Here is a 21,477-nt window from a genome sequence, read left to right as displayed (position 1 = left end):
TCCTGGAACTCCCTCCCTAACAGCACTGTGGATGTACCTACACCACAGGGACTGCAGCAGTTCAAGAAGGCAGCTCACCACCACCTTCTCAAGGGAACTTAGGGGTGGGCAATAAATGCTGACCTATCCAGCAGTGTCAATATCCCACGAATGAATTTTTTAAAATGACCACACACCCCCTTACATGGAAAGCAAGATCAGAAATCAACTGCTGTTACATGCATCAGTGTCACTTCTGAGGTGGGCTGTAAGAAGCCACCCAATGACACTCAACCTTCCATTCCACCTCTTCCCACTGTATAGGGATGTGACTGATAGACAGCCCCCACCCCGACACACAACAGCATGGCTGAGAATCAGCAGGCCACAAGCACCTACCCATTTCCTACTAAAAGTCTGGGAGGCTCCAGCTGTTGCAAAATGAAACTTTTTCTTCTTAAGAAAAGGTAAATGTGAAGAAAAGTTGAGTCCACTTGACAACCAATCAGCACTCTCTTCTCATGCAGTATAAATTGTTGTTCCCCCCATTACAGATTGGTAATTTCTTGTGAGCTATCCTGATGAGTGCAAGATGAAAAGCTTAGATAGCATTTTTTCAGCAATACAAAAGCTGATTTATTGTTCTTCAAAGCTCAATTTTATTTTCCCCAGGTCTGCTTGAACAAAATGCATTACACCACATGGAGAAACCAAACTGGACAGATCAGCAACTGTACAGAATGCAGGCTGTTCTTTTTTTTAAAAAATCATTTATGGGAAGTGGCCATCACTGGCTAGGCCAGCATTTATCGCCCATCCCTAATTGCCCTTGAGGAGGTGGTGGTGAGCTGCGGTCCATATGGTGTAGGTACACCCACAGTGCTGTTAGGCAGGGAGATCTATATCACTGCCTCCTGCAAGATGCTTTAGCAAAGATTAAAGCAGGCGGCAAAATATTTTCTTTCATGGATTTGCTTGCACCCATATCATGGGTTTGACTAATGATGCAAGATAAACAACATCAAATCATTTAAAATACTTAGAAACACAAAGCTGGTTAGCAAGCACAAGGTCAGATTAACAATTACAGTACTTAAAGGGGTGAGGGGGGGGGGGGGGGGGGTTGGTCAGACAAAACATGACAAGTTTCCAATTCACACCAAAAGAAAGGGATCAGATCTTTTGAAACCAATGCACCAGGCAAATGATTCGTTTCTGATTCTTGAATTGAAGCAATTTTGCAGCCTGTTTTTTTTTTTATATAAGGGTGATTTTAGCCAAGGAAGAGATTTTAGGGGCTGGGATTTTAAAGTCCCTGATGTTTGATGCAGAGGATCCACTCTGGGCCTCAGACAAACAGGAAGTAAACACGAAACCCCCTCCCACTCACCTAGAATAATAATGCAGCATTTAAACAGGAATAAAGACACAAAACCGACCCCCCCCCCCTCCCACTCTTTAAATAATCACTGCTTTTAAGGGCCCATTAGATCATAAACCCCGTGTCCTTACCAGCCTGTGTGTAATTTTAAGTGAAGTTATTATCTTATCTCCAGTCCCTTTGGAACTTTCCCTCTCTCCCCCTTCAGCAGATTTGACAACTTCAGGGAAACCCAGGCGCAACCTCACTCTGCGCTGCCTCCCAAAGTCCCGCCTCCTCGCCGCCCATTGGGCCGCCGGTCCCCCGGCCCTCCCTCCCATTGGCCGGGCTCCAGGTCAATCACCGCCGCCCGCCATCAAAAACGAGGTTTTTTTTTTGACGCGCGGCGTTGACGAGGCTTCCGGCGGAAGACGAGGCCGAAATGATATCATTCCTTTCCGTTTTCTTTTAATTTAAAGCAGTTGCGCCGCGTCGGACGCGTGAAGAGTTTGTTCGACATTTCTGAGCTATTTTTTAAAAAAATTTTCTTTCCACCTGGGACTTTTGTTGAGTGATCTTTGCCCCGCTGCCTGTTGCGACATTGGGGCGCCATCTTTGTTTGGGGTGTCGTGGGCAGGAATGGGTTGGTTGGTGGTGCACAGCTCTCCAGCTCATCCTAGTTAGTTCTTGTCAACAGCTGTCCAGGCAGTTATTATTAGTAATCTATCTTATGTTGAATAATTATTCCTTTGTGCATACACTGACCTCCTGGCTCAGTTTAATAGCCCATTTCCATATATTTTCTTTATTCCTGGGATATGGGCATGCAAATTAGGAGCAGGAGTAGGTCACTTGGCCCCTCGAGTCTGCTCTGCCATTCAACAACATCATGGCTGACCTGATTTCTACCTCAACTCCACCTTCCCGCCTATCCCAGTAACCTCTCACCCCCTTATTTATCAATAATCTATCTTACCGCTGCCTTAAATATATATTCAAAGGCTCTGTTTCCACTGCTTTTGAGGAAGAGAGTCCCAAAGACTCATGATCCTCTAAGAGGAAAAAAAGTCTCCTGATTGCTGTCTGAAGTGGGCGACTCTTTATTTTTAAACAGTGTCCCCTCGTTCTAGATTCTCCCACAAGAGGGAACATCCTCCACATACATCTTGTCAAGACCCCTCAGGATCTTACACGTTTCAATCAAGACCAGGTTAGCCTATTTGTTACCCACCCTAAATTAGCCCTTGAACTGGGTGGCTTCCTAGGCCATTTCAGAGGACAGTTAAGAGTCAACCAGATTGCTGTGGGTCTGGAATCACACATCGGCCAGACCAGGTAAGAATGGCAGATTTACATCTCTAAAGGGCATTAGTAAACCAGATGGGATTTTATGACCATCAAAGATAGTTGGCATGTTCACTATTACTGAGACTATTTGTCAATTCCAGATTTTATTAATTGAATTTAAATTCCACCAGCTGCCCTGGTGGGTTTTGAACCCATGCCCCCCATGCACCGCTGTTAAGGTAACACTAAGACACACAGATTTTAAAAGACCCAGGCAAAGAAACATGATACCCTGAACAACCCAATTCAAAGTGAGTTTTCTTAAATTCAGTTTGTTGTAGACAGCAGCTTGAGGTGTAGATGCTGAAGGCTTTTCACACTTGTTAGATCTTAAAATGCCTGCCTTTATCCTCAGCCTTCTCTCCTTTATACATATTTTCCCCTTTGAATGCAAATTCCCATTGTTTCACTATGTCTTTGGACTTTACCTCCCTGATCATAAAAAATTATCATAGTACCAATTTTACCAGCAATCATCGGGAAAAATAAACACACTGTTTCTTAACTTCTGGTTAAGTGTAATATTTCACTCCCTCTTTTGAATTTAAGGTAGTCTAATTTATTTAAAAATGAAAATATTCTTTTACCTCTTATATTCTAAACTTCCCCCATGTTTACCTACTTAACATTTTAAACCTATCTTATCTTCTAATACATCAAAACCTTCAGGCCAGCTGCCTTTAATCCAATTATGTGTCACACACACACCCACACACATATAGACACAGATACCACTTTTTTACAATAAATTCCAATAACATTATTATATCTTCCTGTCACTCGGCATAAAGTGACCAATCTGAAAGGTCATCTGTCTCTCTCCACAGATGCTGCCTGACTTTGTGTTTCCAACATTTTCTGCTAAGTTCTTTGAATCAGACAGGCCATTTTCATATCAGCCAGTCTGTAGAAATTTCAACTACTTTACTGCCGTCGCACAGTATTGTTCTGTGATGTATGTTTGTAAGTGCCACTCAATTTGGTTTGAAATATGTTACTTATTTTGATGTACTTTCTGTAAAATAAAGATGGTTCTATATACTTAGATCGTGTTGCAGTCCATCATAAATTTGAAATCTAACTCAACTTTCTCCCCCAACAATGACAGCTCTGTCTCTTGACAGCCACATGATTGTACTTTCACCAGCAGGCAGATATAAGAACAGGAACATAAGAACAGGAAGAGAGACTGTTTAGCCCTCTGGCCTGTTCCGCCATTCAACGAGATCGTGGTTAACCTGTGACCTAACTCCAGACACCCACCTTTGCCCCATATCCTTTAATATCTTCGGTTTAGAAAAATCTATGTTGCCGCAAAACCAGCAAATTCCTCACTGGTCCATTCTGAGTTTCACAGAACGCAACCCAAGTGGTTGTATCGGAATTATTAATTCTGATACTGTTCATATTATGGTCAACTTATTTAAACCTCATCAGAGGTGAGCAGCTTGTACTGAGACAGATGGGCAGGGTTCTGTTCCCTGGAATTTAGGAAATCAGGTGGTGATTTGATTAAGTTTCAAGACATTAAAGGGAAAAAGATAGACAGAAACTATTTCCATTGAATGGAAAATCTAGGACTAGGGTGACTAGTCTAGAAAAGGGGTCTCCAACCTTTTCACATGAGAGGCCATGTTTCAGTTTCTTTCTCACTCATGGGTTCAGTGAGCAAATTTCAGAAAGGTAAGCCAGTCAGTTAACTGATACATTCTCCATGGCAACGCCTCTACCAATCAGAGTCCACATGCCAACCATGGCAATGCCTCTACCAATCAGAGTCCACATGCCAACCATGGCAACGCCTCTACCAATCAGAGTCCACATGCCAACCATGGCAATGCCTCTACCAATCAGAGTCCACATGCCAACCATGGCAACGCCTCTACCAATCAGAGTCCACATGCCAACCATGGCAATGCCTCTACCAATCAGAGTCCACATGCCAACCATGGCAATGCCTCTACCAATCAGAGTCCACATGCCAACCATGGCAATGCCTCTACCAATCAGAGTCCACATGCCAACCATGGCAATGCCTCTACCAATCAGAGTCCACTTGCCAACCAATCAGCACTCTCTTCTCATGAAGTATAAACTGTTGCTCCCTTTACATTTGTTATTCTTGCAAATTGTTCTGATGGATGCAAAATGAAAAGCTTCGAAAATGTGTATTTTTTAAACAATACTCAAGTTCTGTGCTACCAAACAACTAAAAGGTAAGGCATTAGAAATTTATCTCACTATTAATCAAAACAAAAAATGCGCATTTCTATGAACAGGCTTCAAACAAGAAAACTAATTTATTATAAAAGCAAAATACTGCGGATGCTGGAAATCTGAAATAAAACAGAGAATGCTGGAAATACTCAGCATATCTGACAGCATCTGTGGAGAGAGAAACAGAGCTCTGAGGAAGAGTCATATGAACTCGAAACATTAACTCTTTCTCTCTGTTTGACCAGACTAATTAATTAGCTCATTTCCTCGTCACTCTATTGAACACTGATCTAGTGAGATATCGGGCATTGATTTTTGCTTGCATAAGTCATCAATGTCTGCCTGCACACTTGATGTAGCGATGTGGAGTATTCAAGATAGTGGAGTATTCCAGATAGGTTAAAAAAGGGACACAAGCTTGAATGAAAACTGTTGATCACGAAACAGGGTAAAATTAATTTAAAAATTGCACAATAAAATGCAGCCATTCAGGGGGAGGGCACATTCCCTCAGTTGCAGTGAAATCCAGTGCCAGCGCCCTGATACAAAATGATTGAGAATAATCTCTAAGCGGATGCTGGGCATTTAGCACCTTTTTGTTCACCCAACACCTGCGCAACCAAACTCAATAGCCGGATAGAGCATCAGCCCGGTGACTCCCAGGCCAGGGAGCCAATCAGAAACTGCACAGCTGGACACTGGCCCAATGGCCACAACCCTTCAGACAATGATGGCATGATAGCCAGCAGACCAGGTTGCAGTGTAAAGTCTCCGCCTCTGGGAGCAGTTGGAAGAGTTTTCGCTGTGAAATTTTAATGTTAAGAAAGATTGGGCCGGCCGGATTCTAACCCACGGGCTATATGTTGGACAACCCTGGTCTACAAATTAGAGCCAGATCTTTCAGGAGAGAAATTAGGGGACGCTTCCGCACACAAAGGGTGGAATTGTCCCAGGTTTGCGCTAAGTGTTGTGGCGAGCAGGTAAAACGACATTTCACCTGCCGTATTATGTATGCATGCCTGGGAAATGTGCCATTTCCATGGCGGATGGGCTCTCATTTTTCCTGCCATGCCATCACCTTGTCACTTCATCATGCTGGGTGGGCGCCATATTTTAAAGTCCAGCCATCCTTACAAAACTCGGTGCTTCCAGCTCATGACTACTGCAGGGAAGATGTCCACAAAAGGCAAAAAGGTCTGCAGCCCCCATGTTTTCATGATGCGCCAATAGCATGTGATTTGGACGCTATGGAGACCTGCCGTGATGTCCTCTACCCCAGCTCTGGCCACAGGACGGACAACGGCGTCACCAGTCCAGCATGGCAGGCAGCAATCAGTGCCAGTGCTGCACAAGAGGTCGGCTATCCAATGCAGATAGAGGATGATCTCAGCCGTGCAGTCAGGGGCTAAGGCAACCGTCTCATCACTCTAAACTCACACACTCACAAGCCCATCCACGCGTTCACTGGCATCTCACTCACTGCCAGCTCAAGGGACATCACCACCCACTCTCTCACATACACCCTCACATGTCTATCTGACCTCATCTCCTCTGGAGACTGCCTCCTCAGGCATCCCCTTCTTGAGGCCACACGCACAGATCAGCACGTGCCCCCAACACACACCCTGGGTTACCCTCCATTCCCAGTACAAGCCTCACCCTGCAGCCTCTCCCCCCACCCCAAGCAAGGCCTAACCCTGCAGCCATTGAAAAGCCGCCCACCTACGGCTGGTCTGGTAGGTAGAAACCTACCCGTGAGCCCCCCTAAAAGTGATGTGGTGCTGTCTATGAAGCCTGGCGCTGATGACTGCGAGTGCTGACCGAAGCAAGGTAGGCAGACGAACCTCGAAGTCCCAAGTGAAGTGTGGTCTGCCGGATGCACGTTGCTTATGTACTGTTGTGAAACACACTGATGTAGGTGGACAATCCAGCAGATAGAGGGTGAAGGGATGAATCCGGCGAGCTGGCCTTATGATATGCTGATGTATTACAGTGAGGTTCCCAACATCTGATGGCAGGAAACGTGGCCCACCCTCAGCGGGCTTTGCAGACGATCGCAAACTAGTTTCACACCATCATGAAACCAATCGTGCCATATTGTCCACTCACGTCACCGAACACACCCAGTGTCAGCAGGCACAGAAAATCCCAGCTAAAGGGACTTCCATAAACAGCAATTAATGCTAGATTAAGTGTAAATTTTAAAAATGAGATGGATAGACGGTACATCAATGATTACTTCGGTGCTGCTTCATGCTCTCGTCGGGACCTGGAAAAATTTATTGATTTTGCTTCCAATCTCCACCCCTCCATCATTTTCACGTGGTCCATCTGACACTTCCCTTCCCTTCCTTGACCTCTCTGTCTCAATTTCTGGGGATACGCTGTCCACCAATATCCATTACAAGCCTATCGACTCCCACAGCTACCTCGACTACAGCTCCTCACACTCTGCTTCCTGTAAGGACTCCATCTCATTCTCTCAGTTCCTTCACCTCCGTCGCATCTGTTCTGATGATCCTACCTTCAAAAACAGTTCCTCTGACATGTCCTCCTTCTTCCTTAACCGAGGTTTTCCACCCGCGGTAGTTGACAGGGCCCTCAACCGTGTCCGGCCCATCTCCCACGCATCCACCCTCACGCCTTCTCCTCCCTCCCAGAAACATGATAGGTCCCCCTTGTCCTCACTTATCACCCCACCAGCCTCCGCATTCAAAGGATCATTGTCCGCCATTTCTGCCAAATCCAGCATGATGCCACCACCAAACACATCTTCCCTTCACCCCCACCACCCCCCCCCACCCCCGGTGGCATTCCATAAGGATCGTTCCCTCCGTGACACCCTGGTCCACTCCTCCATCACCCCCTACTCCTCAACCCCCTCCCACAGCACCTTCCCATGCAACCGCAGAAGATGCAACACCTGCCCCTTCACTTCCTCTCTCCTCATCGTCCAAGGGCCCAAACACTCCTTTCAAGTGAAGCAGCATTTCACTTGCACTTCTCTCAACTTAGTCTACTGCATTCGTTGCTCCCAACGCGGTTTCGTCTACATTGGAGAGACCAAACGCAGACTGGGTGACCGCTTTGCAGAACACCTTCGGTCTGTCCGCAAGCATTACTCAGACCTCCCTGTCACTTGCCATTTTAACACTCCACCCTGCTCTCTTGCCCACATGTCCGACCTTGGCCAGCTGCATTGTTCCAGTGAAGCTCAACGCAAACTGGAGGAACAGCACCTCATCTTCCGACTAGGCACTTTACAGCCTTCCGGACTGAATATTGAGTTCAACAATTTTAGATCTTGAACTCTCTCCTCCATCCCCACCCCCTTTCCGTTTCTTCCCCCTCCTTTTTGTTTTTTCCAATAATTTATATAGATTTTTCTTTTCCCACCTATTTCCATTATTTTTAAATGTATTTCCACCCATTGTTTATCTCTACCTTTTATGCCCCTTTTAGTCTTATTTCACCTCACCCCCACTAGAGCTATCTGTACCTTGTCTATCCTATTTTCTGCTCTTAATTAGTACATTCCTTTAGATAATATCACCACCTTCAACACCTTTGTCCTTTTGTGTGTGACATCTTTTGGTTATCTCCACCTATTACTGTCTGCTTGTCCTAACAACCCCACCCCCAACCAGCTAATATTTCACCCCTTTCCTATTTTTATTTAGTTCTGTTGAAGGGTCATGAGGACTCGAAACGTCAATTGTGCTCTTCTCCGCCGATGCTGCCAGACTTGCTGAGTGTTTCCAGGTATTCCTGTCTCTGCTTTTGTTTTGGATAGATTTTTGTTATCCAAAGGTATCAAGGGATATGGGCAAATATGGAGGTAGGTTGCAGATAGGCATCCCATTTCCATTGACTGGCAGAAAAAGTTCAAGGGGCTGAATGGCCTCCTCCTGTTCCAACGAATGAGAATTTGAGAGTAGGACAATTAGATACAGGACAGGCAGGAGAGTTCTATGAATCAAAGCAGGTACGGATTCTACAATTGGCCTCTCAGCACCAGAATCAAAGACAAAAGGTTTAGCCAGAGTTTCCATTTGTTATTGTCATCAGGCTTGCTAGTTCAAAATAACATGTGTAAACATTGCATCAGGTACCAGAATGGCTCAGCTGAGACACCAGATTCAGACAAATTGCCTCTTGCTGTACAGGTTCACGTTTACAAGGCAGCTAGTTATGGTGGAGGATGTCTCCTGGAAACATGCCGAGAAATAATAGTCACCTGTTGGCAAAGAGGTCAAGAACTGACGAAACAATAGGGCATCGATATCACGATGTATGAATTAAATTCGGCACCTCCCCAGCTTTGAACCTATTGCAGCACATTCTAAGCAAGCAGAGGACTAAAAACAGAATGCACAGCGCCAGGAGCCTGGGGGATTGAGAGCATGAATGTTGAATTATCTCCAGCACACGAGAAGGACAGGTGAGACTAAAACCGTGACCCGGTTTACAATTTAACAGAGTGAGAGTCATTGCAGTTCTGAAGGAGCTGAACAGCCTTCCTGCTTCCTACCCCAGCTGCAATCTTACACCTCCAAACTCGATGATGTTAAAGTTCATCCTCAAATTGATGATTTATGTGGATACGAAAGATCTTGTAGCATTGTTTAAAAACATGGGAATTCTCATTAAAATTAATTCCTTAACCAATATCAGCAACAAAAAAAAAACATTAACTGATCATCCAATCTCATTGTTCATTACAGGACCTTGCCTTGAACAAAATCACCATTATTCAACAATTGGTGCTACTTAAAATTAATGTGCTGCATGTGGAATGAGTGATTGCAGCTGAAACATAATAATGCTACTGCACAATCAATTCTATGGTCAAGATGGATGACTTACAACAGATGAAAGAATCAATTTGGTGTGTGAGGAAGTAGCTCAATTTAAGCATACATGTTTATGCTGTTCTACATTGACTTCAGTTCCCAATGCCAACCACCTGGATTGCCGATGGCCATAGTTCATCATGCACTTAGATCATTTTCTCCCTTGAACCTGAAATATGATGCCTATTTTACACACTGGGAAATGAAAGACTGAACAAATTCCTCAAGAGTTTTGAGTATGATAGGAGCAGGAGTAGGCCATATGGTCCCTCGAGCCTCTTCCACCATTTAATGTCATGTCTAATCTTAGACTCCCTGATCTATTTCAATTTTACACTGCTCTCTATTCCCTTAGTATCTAAAAAACAATCGATTTCAATCTTGAATATACTCAACAACTGAGCATCCACAGCTCTCTGCGGCAAAGATTCCAAGATTCAAAACCCTTCCAGGTGAAGAAATTTCACCTCAACTCAAGTCGTAATTGTCAACCCTTTATTCCGAGACTGTGCTCCTTGTTCTCCAGCCAGGAGAAACAGTCTTAGCATCTACCCAGTCAACTCCTCTAAGACCCCAACATCCTGCCTCTCCAACTAAATCGCCTTTGCTCCATCCAAAACCAAGTTATTTTCCCTGTAGTTTTCTCCTTCTCCCAAATGCACCAACTCTTGCTGGTCTGTAGTTCCAAACTCATGAACAGCCCTCCAGTATCGCATCCAAGTGGCTATTATGAGATAAGACCTTATCAGCAAGCTATTTGGGCAGGGGATGCATCAAAGCCAAAAACAACCCACTCCCCAAACAATTGGGGAATAACTCACCTCCTGACTCCCCAAAGCCTGTCCACTATCTCCAAGGCACAAGTCAGGAGTGTGATGGAATAGTCCCCACTTGCCTGGATGAGTGCAGCTCCCACAACACTCAAGAAGTTCAACACCATCCAGGACAAAGCAGCCCACTTGATTGGCACCACATCTACAAACACTCACTTCGTCTGCCACCAACGCACAGTTTCAGCAGTGTGTACCATCTACAAGATGCACTGCAGGAATTCACCAAGGCTCCTTCAACAGCATCTTCCAAACCCACGACCTCTACCAACTAGAAGGACAAGGGCAGTAGATAAATGGGAACACCACCACTTGCAAGTTCTCCTCCAGTCACTCACCATCCTGACTTGGAAATATATCACCATTCCTCCACTGTCACTGGAAATCCTGGAACTCCCTCCCTAACAGCACTGTGGGTGTACCGACACCACATAGACCGCAGCAGTTCAAGAAGGCAGCTCACCACCATCTTCGAGGGCAAGTAGAGATAGGCAATAGATGCTGGCCCAGACAACAAAGCCCACATCCCGTGAATGAATTTATTTTTAAATGATTAGAAAACACCGATGACTATCAGAGAAGCTTGTACAGCCTCCTTAAAACCTGCAATAAGTGAGTCTACTTGGGGCCGAGTAGCAGGCAGGCACCACCGTAAGATGTAGGAGCAGAAGTAGGCCATTCGGCCCATCGAGTTTGCTCTGCCATTCAATGAGATCATGGCTGATCTGATAATCAGCAACTCCACTTTCCTGCCTTTTCCCATAACCCTTGATTCCCTTACTGATTAAAAATGTCTCTATCTGAATATACTAACGACCCAGCCTCTACAGCCCTCTGTGGTAAAGAATTCCACAAATTAACAACGCCGAGAAGAAATTCCTCCTCCTCTGTTTTAAGTGGGCACCCCCTTACTCAGAGATTATGCCCTCTGGTCCTAGGCTTTCCACAAGGGGAAACAACCTCTCAGCATCTACCCTGTCAAGCTCCCTAAGAAGCTTTTATTTTTCAATAAGGTCACCTCTCATTCTTCTAAACTCCAGTGAATACAGGCCCAACCTACTCAACCTCTCATAAGAAAATCCCTCCATTCCCAGGATCAGCCTAGTGAACCTTCTCTGGACTGCCTCTAATGCCAGTATATCTTTCCTTAGATAAAGGGGACCAAAACTGTTCAGTATTCTAAGTGTGGTCTAACTAGTGCCTTGTGCAGTTTTAAGACTTGCCTATTTTTTATACTCCATTCCCTTTGAAATAAAGGGAATTTGCCTATTACCTTTTGAACTTGAACGTTAGCTTTTTGGGATTCATGCACAAGGACCCCCAAATCCCTCTGCAACTTTCTCCAGTCTTTCTCCACTTAAATAATATTCAGCTCCTCTACTCTTCCAGCTAAAGTGCATAACCTCACACTCCCACATTATATTCCATCTGCCACATTTTTCCCCACTCACTTAAACCTGTCTATATCCCTCTGTAGACTGTTTCATCTTCACCACTTGCCTTCCCTCCTACTTTTGTGTCATCTGCAAACTTAGCAATGGTACATTAATTTCCTTCATCCAAGTCATTAATATATATTGTAAATAATTGTGGCCCCAGCAACACAAGGAAAAAGCAAAACACCCGATGCTAGAAATCTTCAGGCACTTGCATGCCATTGGCAGTAGATGGCAACAGAGGTTGCATTCACCTCTAAAGTCATTTGAAAATCGAAGCAAACCACTAGCACGCCAAGTGGGTCTGCAGGTTTATATTCCTGAAAGCCCATTGAAAAATGACTGGTGCTAACTCCAGCTTCCCCAGCAAAAAGAGCACAAGCAACAAGCTGAATAAAACCAATTGTACCTTTCTACAAAGGCGGTTGGCTCTACAGAACCCCAGTTAAGTCCGTAAGATCAAAGCCAACCTGTCCTGCACCACTCCCTTGCCACTTCAAACACTGCTAGTTTGTCACTGATCTTTTACATCAAAAATCTGCTGTTGCCAGGTCAGAGCATTCTTCACATACAACCCCACCCTCAGCAAATTCTATTGGCTCCATGCCCCTGGGACATTTGTGGCATGTAGGGAGGGGGAGGTGACCACTTTGCAGAACACCTCAGTCCACAAACATGACCAAGCTCCCAGCCAGCTGGCATTTTTAGTTAAAAACAAAAAACCACAGATGCTGGAAATCCAAAACAAAAACAGAATTACCTGGAGAAACTCAGCAGGTCTGGCAGCATCAGCAGAGAAGAAGAGTTGACATTTCGAGTCCTCATGACCCTGTTGAAGGGTTTTTGGTTTGGCATTTTAGTTCTCTGCCTTGCTGCAGTGCATGACCCTGTTGAAGGGTCATGAGGACTCGAAACGTCAACTCTTCTTCTCCGCCGATGCTGCCAGACCCGCTGAGTTTTTCCAGGTAATTCTGTTTTTGGTTTGGCATTTTAGTTCTCTACCTTGCTGCAGTGCTCCAATCGAGCTCAATGTATGCTTTAGGAACAGAGCCCCTTCTTTTGGCTGGAGGAATGAATTACAGCCTTCTGGACTCAACAGTTCAACAATTTTAGATCATAACTGCAGTACACCACCCCCACCCCACCAATTTTGTTTGGTTTCCTTGCTGGTCTGGTTAATTCTCACATCTCCCTTTATTTGCTTCCTTCACTTTGCATTCAGGTGACAGCTACCCTTCCGGCAGTTTAGAGAACGTGAAAAGGTTAGTCTCGTGCAGAAGGTTCAGCCTGTACTCATTGGAACTTTGAAGAATGAGGGGATGATCTATTTAAACTTAAGATTGAAGGGGCTTGACAGGGTAGATACAGTGGGGATGTTCCCTCTTGGGTGGGGGGGGGGGGGGGGGGGGGGGGGGGGGGTGGAATCAAGAACATTGGTAATTTCCATTTAAGACAGACAGAAGGGAGGAAATTCTTACAAGGGCTGTAGTTTTTGGAATTCTCTTCCCCAGACAGCAGTGGAGGCTGGGTCATTGAATATATTCAAGGCTGAGTTAGACAGTTTTGATCAACAAGGGAGTCAAGGGTTATAGGGGGTAGACAGGAAAGTGGAGTTAAGCCCACAATCAGATGTCAGAGCAGGCTCAATGGGCCAAATTGCCACCTCCTGCTCCTATTTCTGTTATTCACACCTCTAAACTTATCTTTTGTCCATTTACTTGTCCCATTTTCACCCTTTGCACAATGGACTTGTTAAACCTCTCCTGCCCTTCTACCCTATCAGAGCTTCCTTGTTCTTCACACCCTCCACCACTTTCCCCAGTTTGAGATGTTTTGCTCCCCACAGATGCTACAACACCTGAGTGTATACAGCATTTTGTCAAATTTCCAACACCTGCAGTACTTTGTATTTGTATCAGCAGCAGCATTCTTATCTCAAGACTATGGCTTCAAGTCCCACTCAGTTTCAGACCTCAGTATAGGAATTGCATGGCATTGACAGCACAGAAACAGGCCATTCAGCCCAACATGGCAATGCCAGCATTTCTGTTCCACACAAGGCCTTCCACCCAACTTCAGTTTTACTCATCTAACCTCCCTTAAAACAAATTCCATGTCGTTCACCTCAGCTATTTGTGAAAGCAAGGTCCACATTCTCACCACTGGGTAAAAAAAAATCCATTTTTTATTGATAGTTTATAGACTCCTAATATCCCTATTGGAAATATCCCATCAGAACGTCATCATTCAAAAAGAGCCTTTACCTGCTGAATCATTCCTTAGTGGGATTAGGCTGAGTGGCTCATTCTTTGAAAAGCAGATTCAAAGGGCCAAGAGGCCATTGTGCTGTAAACTTTACGATCCTATGATGGTTATAACCTCATTTCTAGCATCAGCCTTGGAAGGGCACAATTTAACTACCAGTCAATTTTATTGGCCACTCGTACCAGCAGTCAGTGGCATCTCTGTTGAACACAACATTCCATTTGCCAAGGAACAGGTCAAGATGCCCATGTCCTCCTACACCCCAAAATGGGGTCAGCAAATTGGGCAGGGTATCAGACAACAGCTGTACCACCTGCCTTCAGAGTAGCTGCATGCTTGGACAACTCTAGTTTTCACAGGCATTCAGCCTTCAGACAATCCATTCACTGCAACTAACCACATTCTTCCTGCCACAGCTCAGTGTAATCAGTCACAATTCAGAGAATACTAGTTACCAATAAAGAGAGACCATACTTCAAAATAAAAATAAAGTTACTTTTAATCAGACAGCACTTTTAGATGTATCACTGCAAAAAAAAATTAAGACACCCAAGGGAAACTGGAAGCTCCCAGCCAGACACCTGGTAGTTGGAGCTGTGTGGAGTCAAAGAAGCAGGTGACAGCCTACAAATGATGCTGGGTTTGAACCAGGCCAATTTTTAAAGGATAGGAATCACGTCTGCATGAGACCTACGTTAAGAGGGCTCAACCCAGTTTGTAGTGGGCAGGCTGGCTGCCATTCCCATCCTACAGGAGCAACTATCCCAAACCACCGTTGGGCAGACTGGTGAGCATCTCACCCTGCTCGTCACTGCAACACAAGCAGTGAGTGTCAGCATAGAGGTTTATACCCATGAGAAGAAAATTAAATTTAAGCTCTCGTGACTTTTCCCTTTCTTCCCCCCCTTCAAAATGAGTCCAGTACAGATAGTCAGTTCACTTCCATCTGGGGACAACAGGCTCTGCTCAGACGTTCAGGGTTGAAGTCATACCTAGTGCAAAAATTAAAGTCAGTTAATGACAGCAAATTCATTTAACAATCAAGCTACAGTAAAATTGGCTACAGATTTCCATCAGTAACAATCTGCCTCACAGATCCCAATCTCAACCTCTGAGCAGCCTCCCAATGCTTTTCCTCAGTTCTGCTGATATGTCAGCTCAGCAGGTGCACTTTCTGAATCAGCCACACTCATAGCCCAGTGCTAATCATCATTGGTAAAAGCGCTGGAGACTCTCCTCAAGAACCAGAGGCAGTGATTTATCAATACTCACATTTCATGTTAAATACAGAAATGAAACTACTTAAGTGGTTTCATTCATTAACCCAATCCTCCCAAGCAACTTCTAATGCCCAATCAAATTGACCAGGTCCCCCCTCTGGCAAAGGTAACTTGCCCACCCAATGTCACTATTAAAATTGTGACCGAGACCCATGAGCACAAATTTGCACAGGAAGGTATTACATACATCTGTAAAGGACAATCAGATAGAAGGCCATTGTTATCACCAGGTCTGAGATCTTCAGGACTAGCCCCACTCTGGAGGTGAATTCCTCTCCTCTTACCCCCACTGTCTTGCAATCCCCCCCAGTACCCCAAATGGGATTTTTCAGAACAGGAACAGGCCATTTGGCCCATGCCAGCAAGCACACTCCACATGAGCTTCCTTCCCACCTTCAGCTCTGGATTCTTCCTCGTTTTGCCTCTCCTAGGGGATCACATGTGATGGGGGACAGGGTACACCCTCAACTGACCGTTTCTATGTTTGCATGAGCCAGACAGCAAGATCCTGAACTCAACGTTTAATTCTGCTACAGTGAGACAGCAATCAGGATGTAGCTCAGTTGGCTAGTGTGATACAGAATGACAAACAGCATGGGTTCAATCCCCACCCTGGCTGTGATAGTTCAGCCAGTCTCCTCACCTTGGCCCACATCTGCAGAGTGGTGCCCTTCAAGCTGTATATAACATTGTCTCCAAGAGTGGGAGACGAACATTGGTTGTGAGCTATGGACAATTACCTGAAAATCATGGGTGGGGTTGCAAGCAGCGTAGACAAAATTGGCTCAGTCTTGATACCAACCAAGGTCACACAGCCCTTGAAGAATAAGGCTATAACTCATGGGACCTTCTCACCCTCTGCAGAGGCAAAGTAACCACCTGTAATTCATCTCAATGATGTAGCACAGCAAAGAGGCCATTTTGGCCCATTGTGTCTTGTGCTGGAAATGGCAACGATGTAGAAAACATTTTACCCAAAACTTGAGGGGGGGAAATAGCACAGGAAAAAGGAAAGTGGGCAATGTTAAAAGGAAAATCTAAACACTTACAGTTAGCGATTATCACCAAATCTCTCAAACCATGATGTTTTCATTTCAACCTGGAAAATCAGATAACTTCAATCAGCAGTGGCTGTGTTTAGCATCTTATAAACCTACATTACACATACCTTAAAACATACCTCACATATGGCAAACCATTGGAACTGAATAAATACTAGCATTTAACTAGCACACTTTGCAATCCATTCCCTTTTAAACGTATTAATTCAAAACAAGGCTTCCAAATAAGCAAAAGGTCAATCAGTTTCCCCTTTTTGTACATCTCACCATAATAGTTGTAGTGAAGAGATTGTTACTGGATCTTAAAGGGTTAAATTGTGGACAGGTTGCATAAATTTGGAGTGCACAATTGAGGCATTTAAAATGTTACCAGTCTTTGATAGGAAGCAGCTTTCCTCAGCAGGAATCAAACAGTGCATCAGAGCTAGGTTGACCAGGAGTGAAATCAGGGAGCATTTGCCCCACACGGTGGAAGTGGAAATCTAGATCCTTCTTCAAGATCCGTGTATGCTGAGGGACAACTGGAGCTTTCAAAACGAATTTTTGCTGCAGCAGAACAAGCCCAAAAGGCTGAATGGCCTCATCCTATTAAGTGCAGGATTCACACTCCCGACTTTGCAAATATTGTTAAGGACAGCCCATGGTGGCACAATATTAATATAAATATGTTTACAAATATTTTTAAAAGTGGGCAGGACTCCAAGCAGGGTTCTCACTCAGGCACTCGGAGTGTCAAGTCACCGAGTGGCACATGTATCCCTCAGAGTGTCAGAGCCCAGTGCTAACATCATGGTGAGAACAAGGCTGGGGGGGGGGGGGGGGCTTAACTGTCCCAGGGGTTTACTGTTATTAATTGGATCTCCAATCTATACATCAATAGATTTCTGGTTGGTGATGTAGACACTTACCCAGAGTAATTTGCGCTGCCGAAGATTCAATTCTTTGCGGCCAAACAGCATTTAAGGCCCACCCATCCCTGAAGGAGAACCCTTACATGTCCCTGCTCCCGACCACGTTTCTCTCTTTATACAGACACACGGGAGATGTGAGCACCTCCTTAAGCAAGCACCCACCCCCTTCCCCCCCACCCAATCCACGTGGTTCTCCATTCATCATCCACAGCCCTCTATCCCTCCCCTCCAATCAACCCCCGCACCCCCTCTCTCTCTCTCCTCCAATCAACTCCCATACCCCCTCCCCAAATCCTTTATTAGGAGGGGCACCCATTCTCTTTTACATCAAGTTACCATCACCGCAGCGAGCGGCGCCTTTAAGGGGCACATTCTAAAGAATAACGTTGCAACCTTGTTGCAACTTTCAGCCGCCACAATGTTGCAACTTTCAGCCGCCACAATGTTGCAACTTTCAGCCGCCACAATGTTGCAACTTTCAGCCGCCACAATGTATCGAGCGGCTTCCCCTGGGATTCCCAATGTCCAGGCCCAGAACTCGCTGCAGCCCCGAACTCCACTTAAACCCCTCACTCCCTCCAACTCCAGCCACTGCCAGGAACCAAGAGGCTGCCCCGCTCCTCCCGCGGCCCTTTTATAACCCAGCCGCCAGGCCCTAATTGTTAGGCAGTAAAACAATACGCCTGCGCTCACGAGGCGCAGCCATTCATGTTTTTTTTTAAATAGGTCCGTGTGATTTATTGCTGTAAGATTTTTTTTTAAATACCTATCGTCTGAATTTGCTAAAAAAAAAATAAGACGAAGTGATTAGATTTGTTCCGAGGCATTTTGTTAGCCACCCATGTCTGTCGGGGCTTGGGGGATGCCACTCAACATGAGCCTTAAAGTGACAGTGTCCAAATCTCACAATAACAACCTGCTCAGCTTTAGATTTACAGTGACCTTCGCTGCTCTCTTGAAGCTGCTGGTTCAAAGGCACAATTTTCCCTGGGGCAGCAATCTGCCCAAATGTCCATTCTTCAACCGTGAAAAGAAAAAAAAAACTTGCATTTATATAGATTCCTTCATGGCCTCAGGATAGGGTGACCAACTCCGGGGGACGAAAGTTAGGGGACAATTTGATGGAGGCGGAGTGGGTGCTGATGAGAGTGGATGAGTGGGGGGCAGAGGAAGATGAAACTAGGGACCCAGGGACAGGAGCTTCTAGGGAACAATGTGCACAAAATCAAGAGGGTTGAGGAGGACCAAATAAATTGCTCAGACTAAAGACTTTGCCCATCATGGTGCACTGCATAAAAAAATACTTTACTTACCATCGACCCCATCGTTGCTGAGCACACAGCTCCCTCAAAGCTCGGCGCTGCTACCCAACCCCCCACCACCCCCGCGCCACCCCCCCCCCCCCCCCGACTCTCCATGTGGCTACCCAACACACAATCATCTGCCCAACTCCCCTCCCTGGTCAGAGGTACTCAGCAGCCCCTCTCACCAAAATCTCTGATTTCCCCCACTCACTCAGGAGCCCCTCTCCCCTGCCCCCTCTCGGGCCTGCTGGACTCTGCTCCCCATCAGGCCTGCCTGGATCACCCCACTTGGGTCTGCCCTCCATCCACCCACCCCCCCCCCCCACCCCTCCCAGCCACCCTTAGGCCTGCTGAATGCCACCCCAACCCCCACCACCACCACCCTCGGGCTTGCCAGACACAACCCCCGATCTCGAGTCTGAGAGTGCTTCTGCTGCTGGACCTCCCCCATGGTCGCTGGACTCCCCCTGCCAGATTCCGCCCACCCCCCCAGTCACCAGACCGCCCCCCCACCCCCCACCACCGCTGGACTCACTAGACACCACCCACAAACCCCACACCCCCTTGCCCCGACCCGGAGAACCCCCCCCCCCCCCCATCACCGGATCTTTGGCCCGGACCCGCAACCCAAACCATCCACCTCCTGAAGCCAAACAGCTCAGAGGGCAGAGTGTTAGCCAGCGGTCTTGCTCCTCGTGGCTGAGTGTGGGCTCTGGATTGCACAGTGAGCATGGTATCCGGGAATCCCAGGCACAGGAAAATGGGACAGCAAGGCAAATTACTGGTTAACCCTGACACCTTGTCCAAAAGCGCTTTACAGCCAATGAAGTAGTAGCCATTATTGTAATGCAGGAAGCGTGACAGCCAATTTGCACACAGCAAGCTCCCACAAACAGTAATGCAATAATGATCAGATCATCAGAAATCAAAGTGTTTCCATAAAGGGCTTGCAAAGTCATTCTTTGCCCTGCTTACTGTAGTTACTCAGATTCTTTACACATTTATGGACTGGAGTCAGTTGAGGACAGACATGACCAACTCTGCTGTTCTTTCATGAGATCGCTGCCAAACTCCAATCTTCACTACTTCCCTTTCAGGGATATTTTTGGGACATGGGTGTCACTGGCAAGGCCAGTATATGATGCCCATCCTTAATTGCCCTTGAACTGAGTGACTTGCTCGGCCACTTCAGAGGACAGTTAAGAGTCAACCACATTGCTGTGGGTCTAGAGACACATGTGGGCCAGACCAGGTAAGGTCAGCAGATTTCCTTCCCTAAAGGACATTAGTGAACCAGATGGGTTTTTAACGACAATCAATGATAGTTTGGTAATCACCATGGGCAGCTTTTTCTGGTTGGTGAGTGGGGGCGGGGCCTGCTCGCTGAGGCGTAAAATGACGAAGTCGGGCGTGTGTCCCCATGTCATTTAGATTTTCAGTTCGGCGGGCACACAGCCGACGCGGATGCAGGCCTGCCGACCTGTCAACGGCCTATTCAGGTCATTCAAAAAGTAATTGAAATGATTAATGGACCTGCCCGTCCAACCTTAAGGTTGGCGGGCAAGCGAAGAGCCCAGGCGGCCTTCCAAAAAGGCGTGAAGCCTCATCCACAGGCGGGATGAGGTTTCATGAGGGATTTAAAATTTTCAGAATATCTTTAAATAAAAATAATGGACGTGTCCCAGCTGATGTCACATGAGCTGGGACATGTCAGGAAAATTTTTTCTGACCTTTAAGAAATTATAATAACTTCAACCAATCTCCCTGAGGTGGCACTTGGTGATTGGGGGCGCTAATCGGGAACCCACCCGCTCGCGCCTGCACAACACCCCCTGACGAGGGGGGTGGGGGGGGGGAGGTGGTGGGGAAATGCAGCCCCATGAGACTAGTTTTATATTCCAGATTTATTAATAGAATTTAAATCCCATCAGCTGCTGTGGTGGGATTTGAACCCATGTCCCCAGGGCATTCATCTGGGTCTCTGGGTTACTAGTTCAAAGTAACATTACTACTACAACACCATATCTCCAAGAGCTAGTGATTATCGACAAGTCAGAATGAGGTAAATGGGGACCTAATCTTAAAATTAGACCTAAGGATATTCAGGATATTTGGAACAACCGTAGGTAATTTTGTCTTTTCATGATGCCTCTGCTCCCAGTGGGGACAGTAACCCAATTACCCCAGATAGCTTATCTAATAAGGAACTGAGCAAGAGAGACCAGGAAAATTATAGGCTTGATCCCCAGTCTGCAGCAAGGTGAACGGCTTTTTGATAGGCACCCACAACTGGCCTCACTATCTCTCGGTTTGGGATGGTAAAATCAGCCAGGATTCTCACTCCTGATCGATAGGCCTTGACTAGAAGTGCGCTTGTGCAGGCAGTGATGGATGCATTTGGCTGCGACAATCAAATAGCCTGCCAACCCTCACTGGCGAGGCTCACACATGGCAGTTCAACAAAGCGCACTGCCTCTTTAATTAGTTACACTATAGGTGAAGAGAATGAATGGAATTCATCTGTATGTACAGGTGGAGTAAATCATCAAAATAAAGCTTTTCTTTAAGGGGAAGGTCATACTATGTTCAGCAGAGTCAATGAGAAGTGTTTAAACATGTGGCACTCCTGTGGCT

At 45.9% G+C, this 21,477-nt stretch overlaps 1 protein-coding gene, 1 long non-coding RNA gene and 1 other non-coding gene across 4 annotated transcripts in view; all 3 read right to left on the bottom strand.

Annotated features, from left to right (window-relative positions):
- Positions 1-1,609, bottom strand: part of LOC121271723 (oxysterols receptor LXR-beta-like) — a 40,300-nt gene extending 38,691 nt beyond the window's left edge. For both annotated transcript variants that reach the window (XM_041177909.1, XM_041177910.1), the window contains exon 1: positions 1,492-1,609. The gene's annotated coding sequence lies outside the window, so the exon portion shown is untranslated. The remainder of the gene's footprint in view (positions 1-1,491) is intronic.
- A 13,159-nt stretch (positions 1,610-14,768) lies between these two features.
- On the bottom strand, positions 14,769-17,689 carry LOC121271739. The gene is made up of 3 exons (XR_005941753.1): positions 17,537-17,689; positions 16,617-16,666; positions 14,769-15,279 (listed from the first exon to the last, which is right to left on the bottom strand). It is a non-coding gene; the product is annotated as an uncharacterized LOC121271739 (long non-coding RNA).
- Positions 17,338-17,427, bottom strand: LOC121271862. The gene has a single exon (XR_005941780.1). It is a non-coding gene; the product is annotated as a small nucleolar RNA SNORD88 (small nucleolar RNA).
- Positions 17,690-21,477: the final 3,788 nt, after the last annotated feature.

The sequence above is a fragment of the Carcharodon carcharias genome, chromosome 31 (genome assembly GCF_017639515.1).
Source record: "Carcharodon carcharias isolate sCarCar2 chromosome 31, sCarCar2.pri, whole genome shotgun sequence".
Lineage (NCBI taxonomy): Eukaryota > Metazoa > Chordata > Chondrichthyes > Lamniformes > Lamnidae > Carcharodon > Carcharodon carcharias.
Note: the sequence above shows the minus strand (reverse complement) of the source record. Positions and strands in the feature narration are given on the sequence as shown.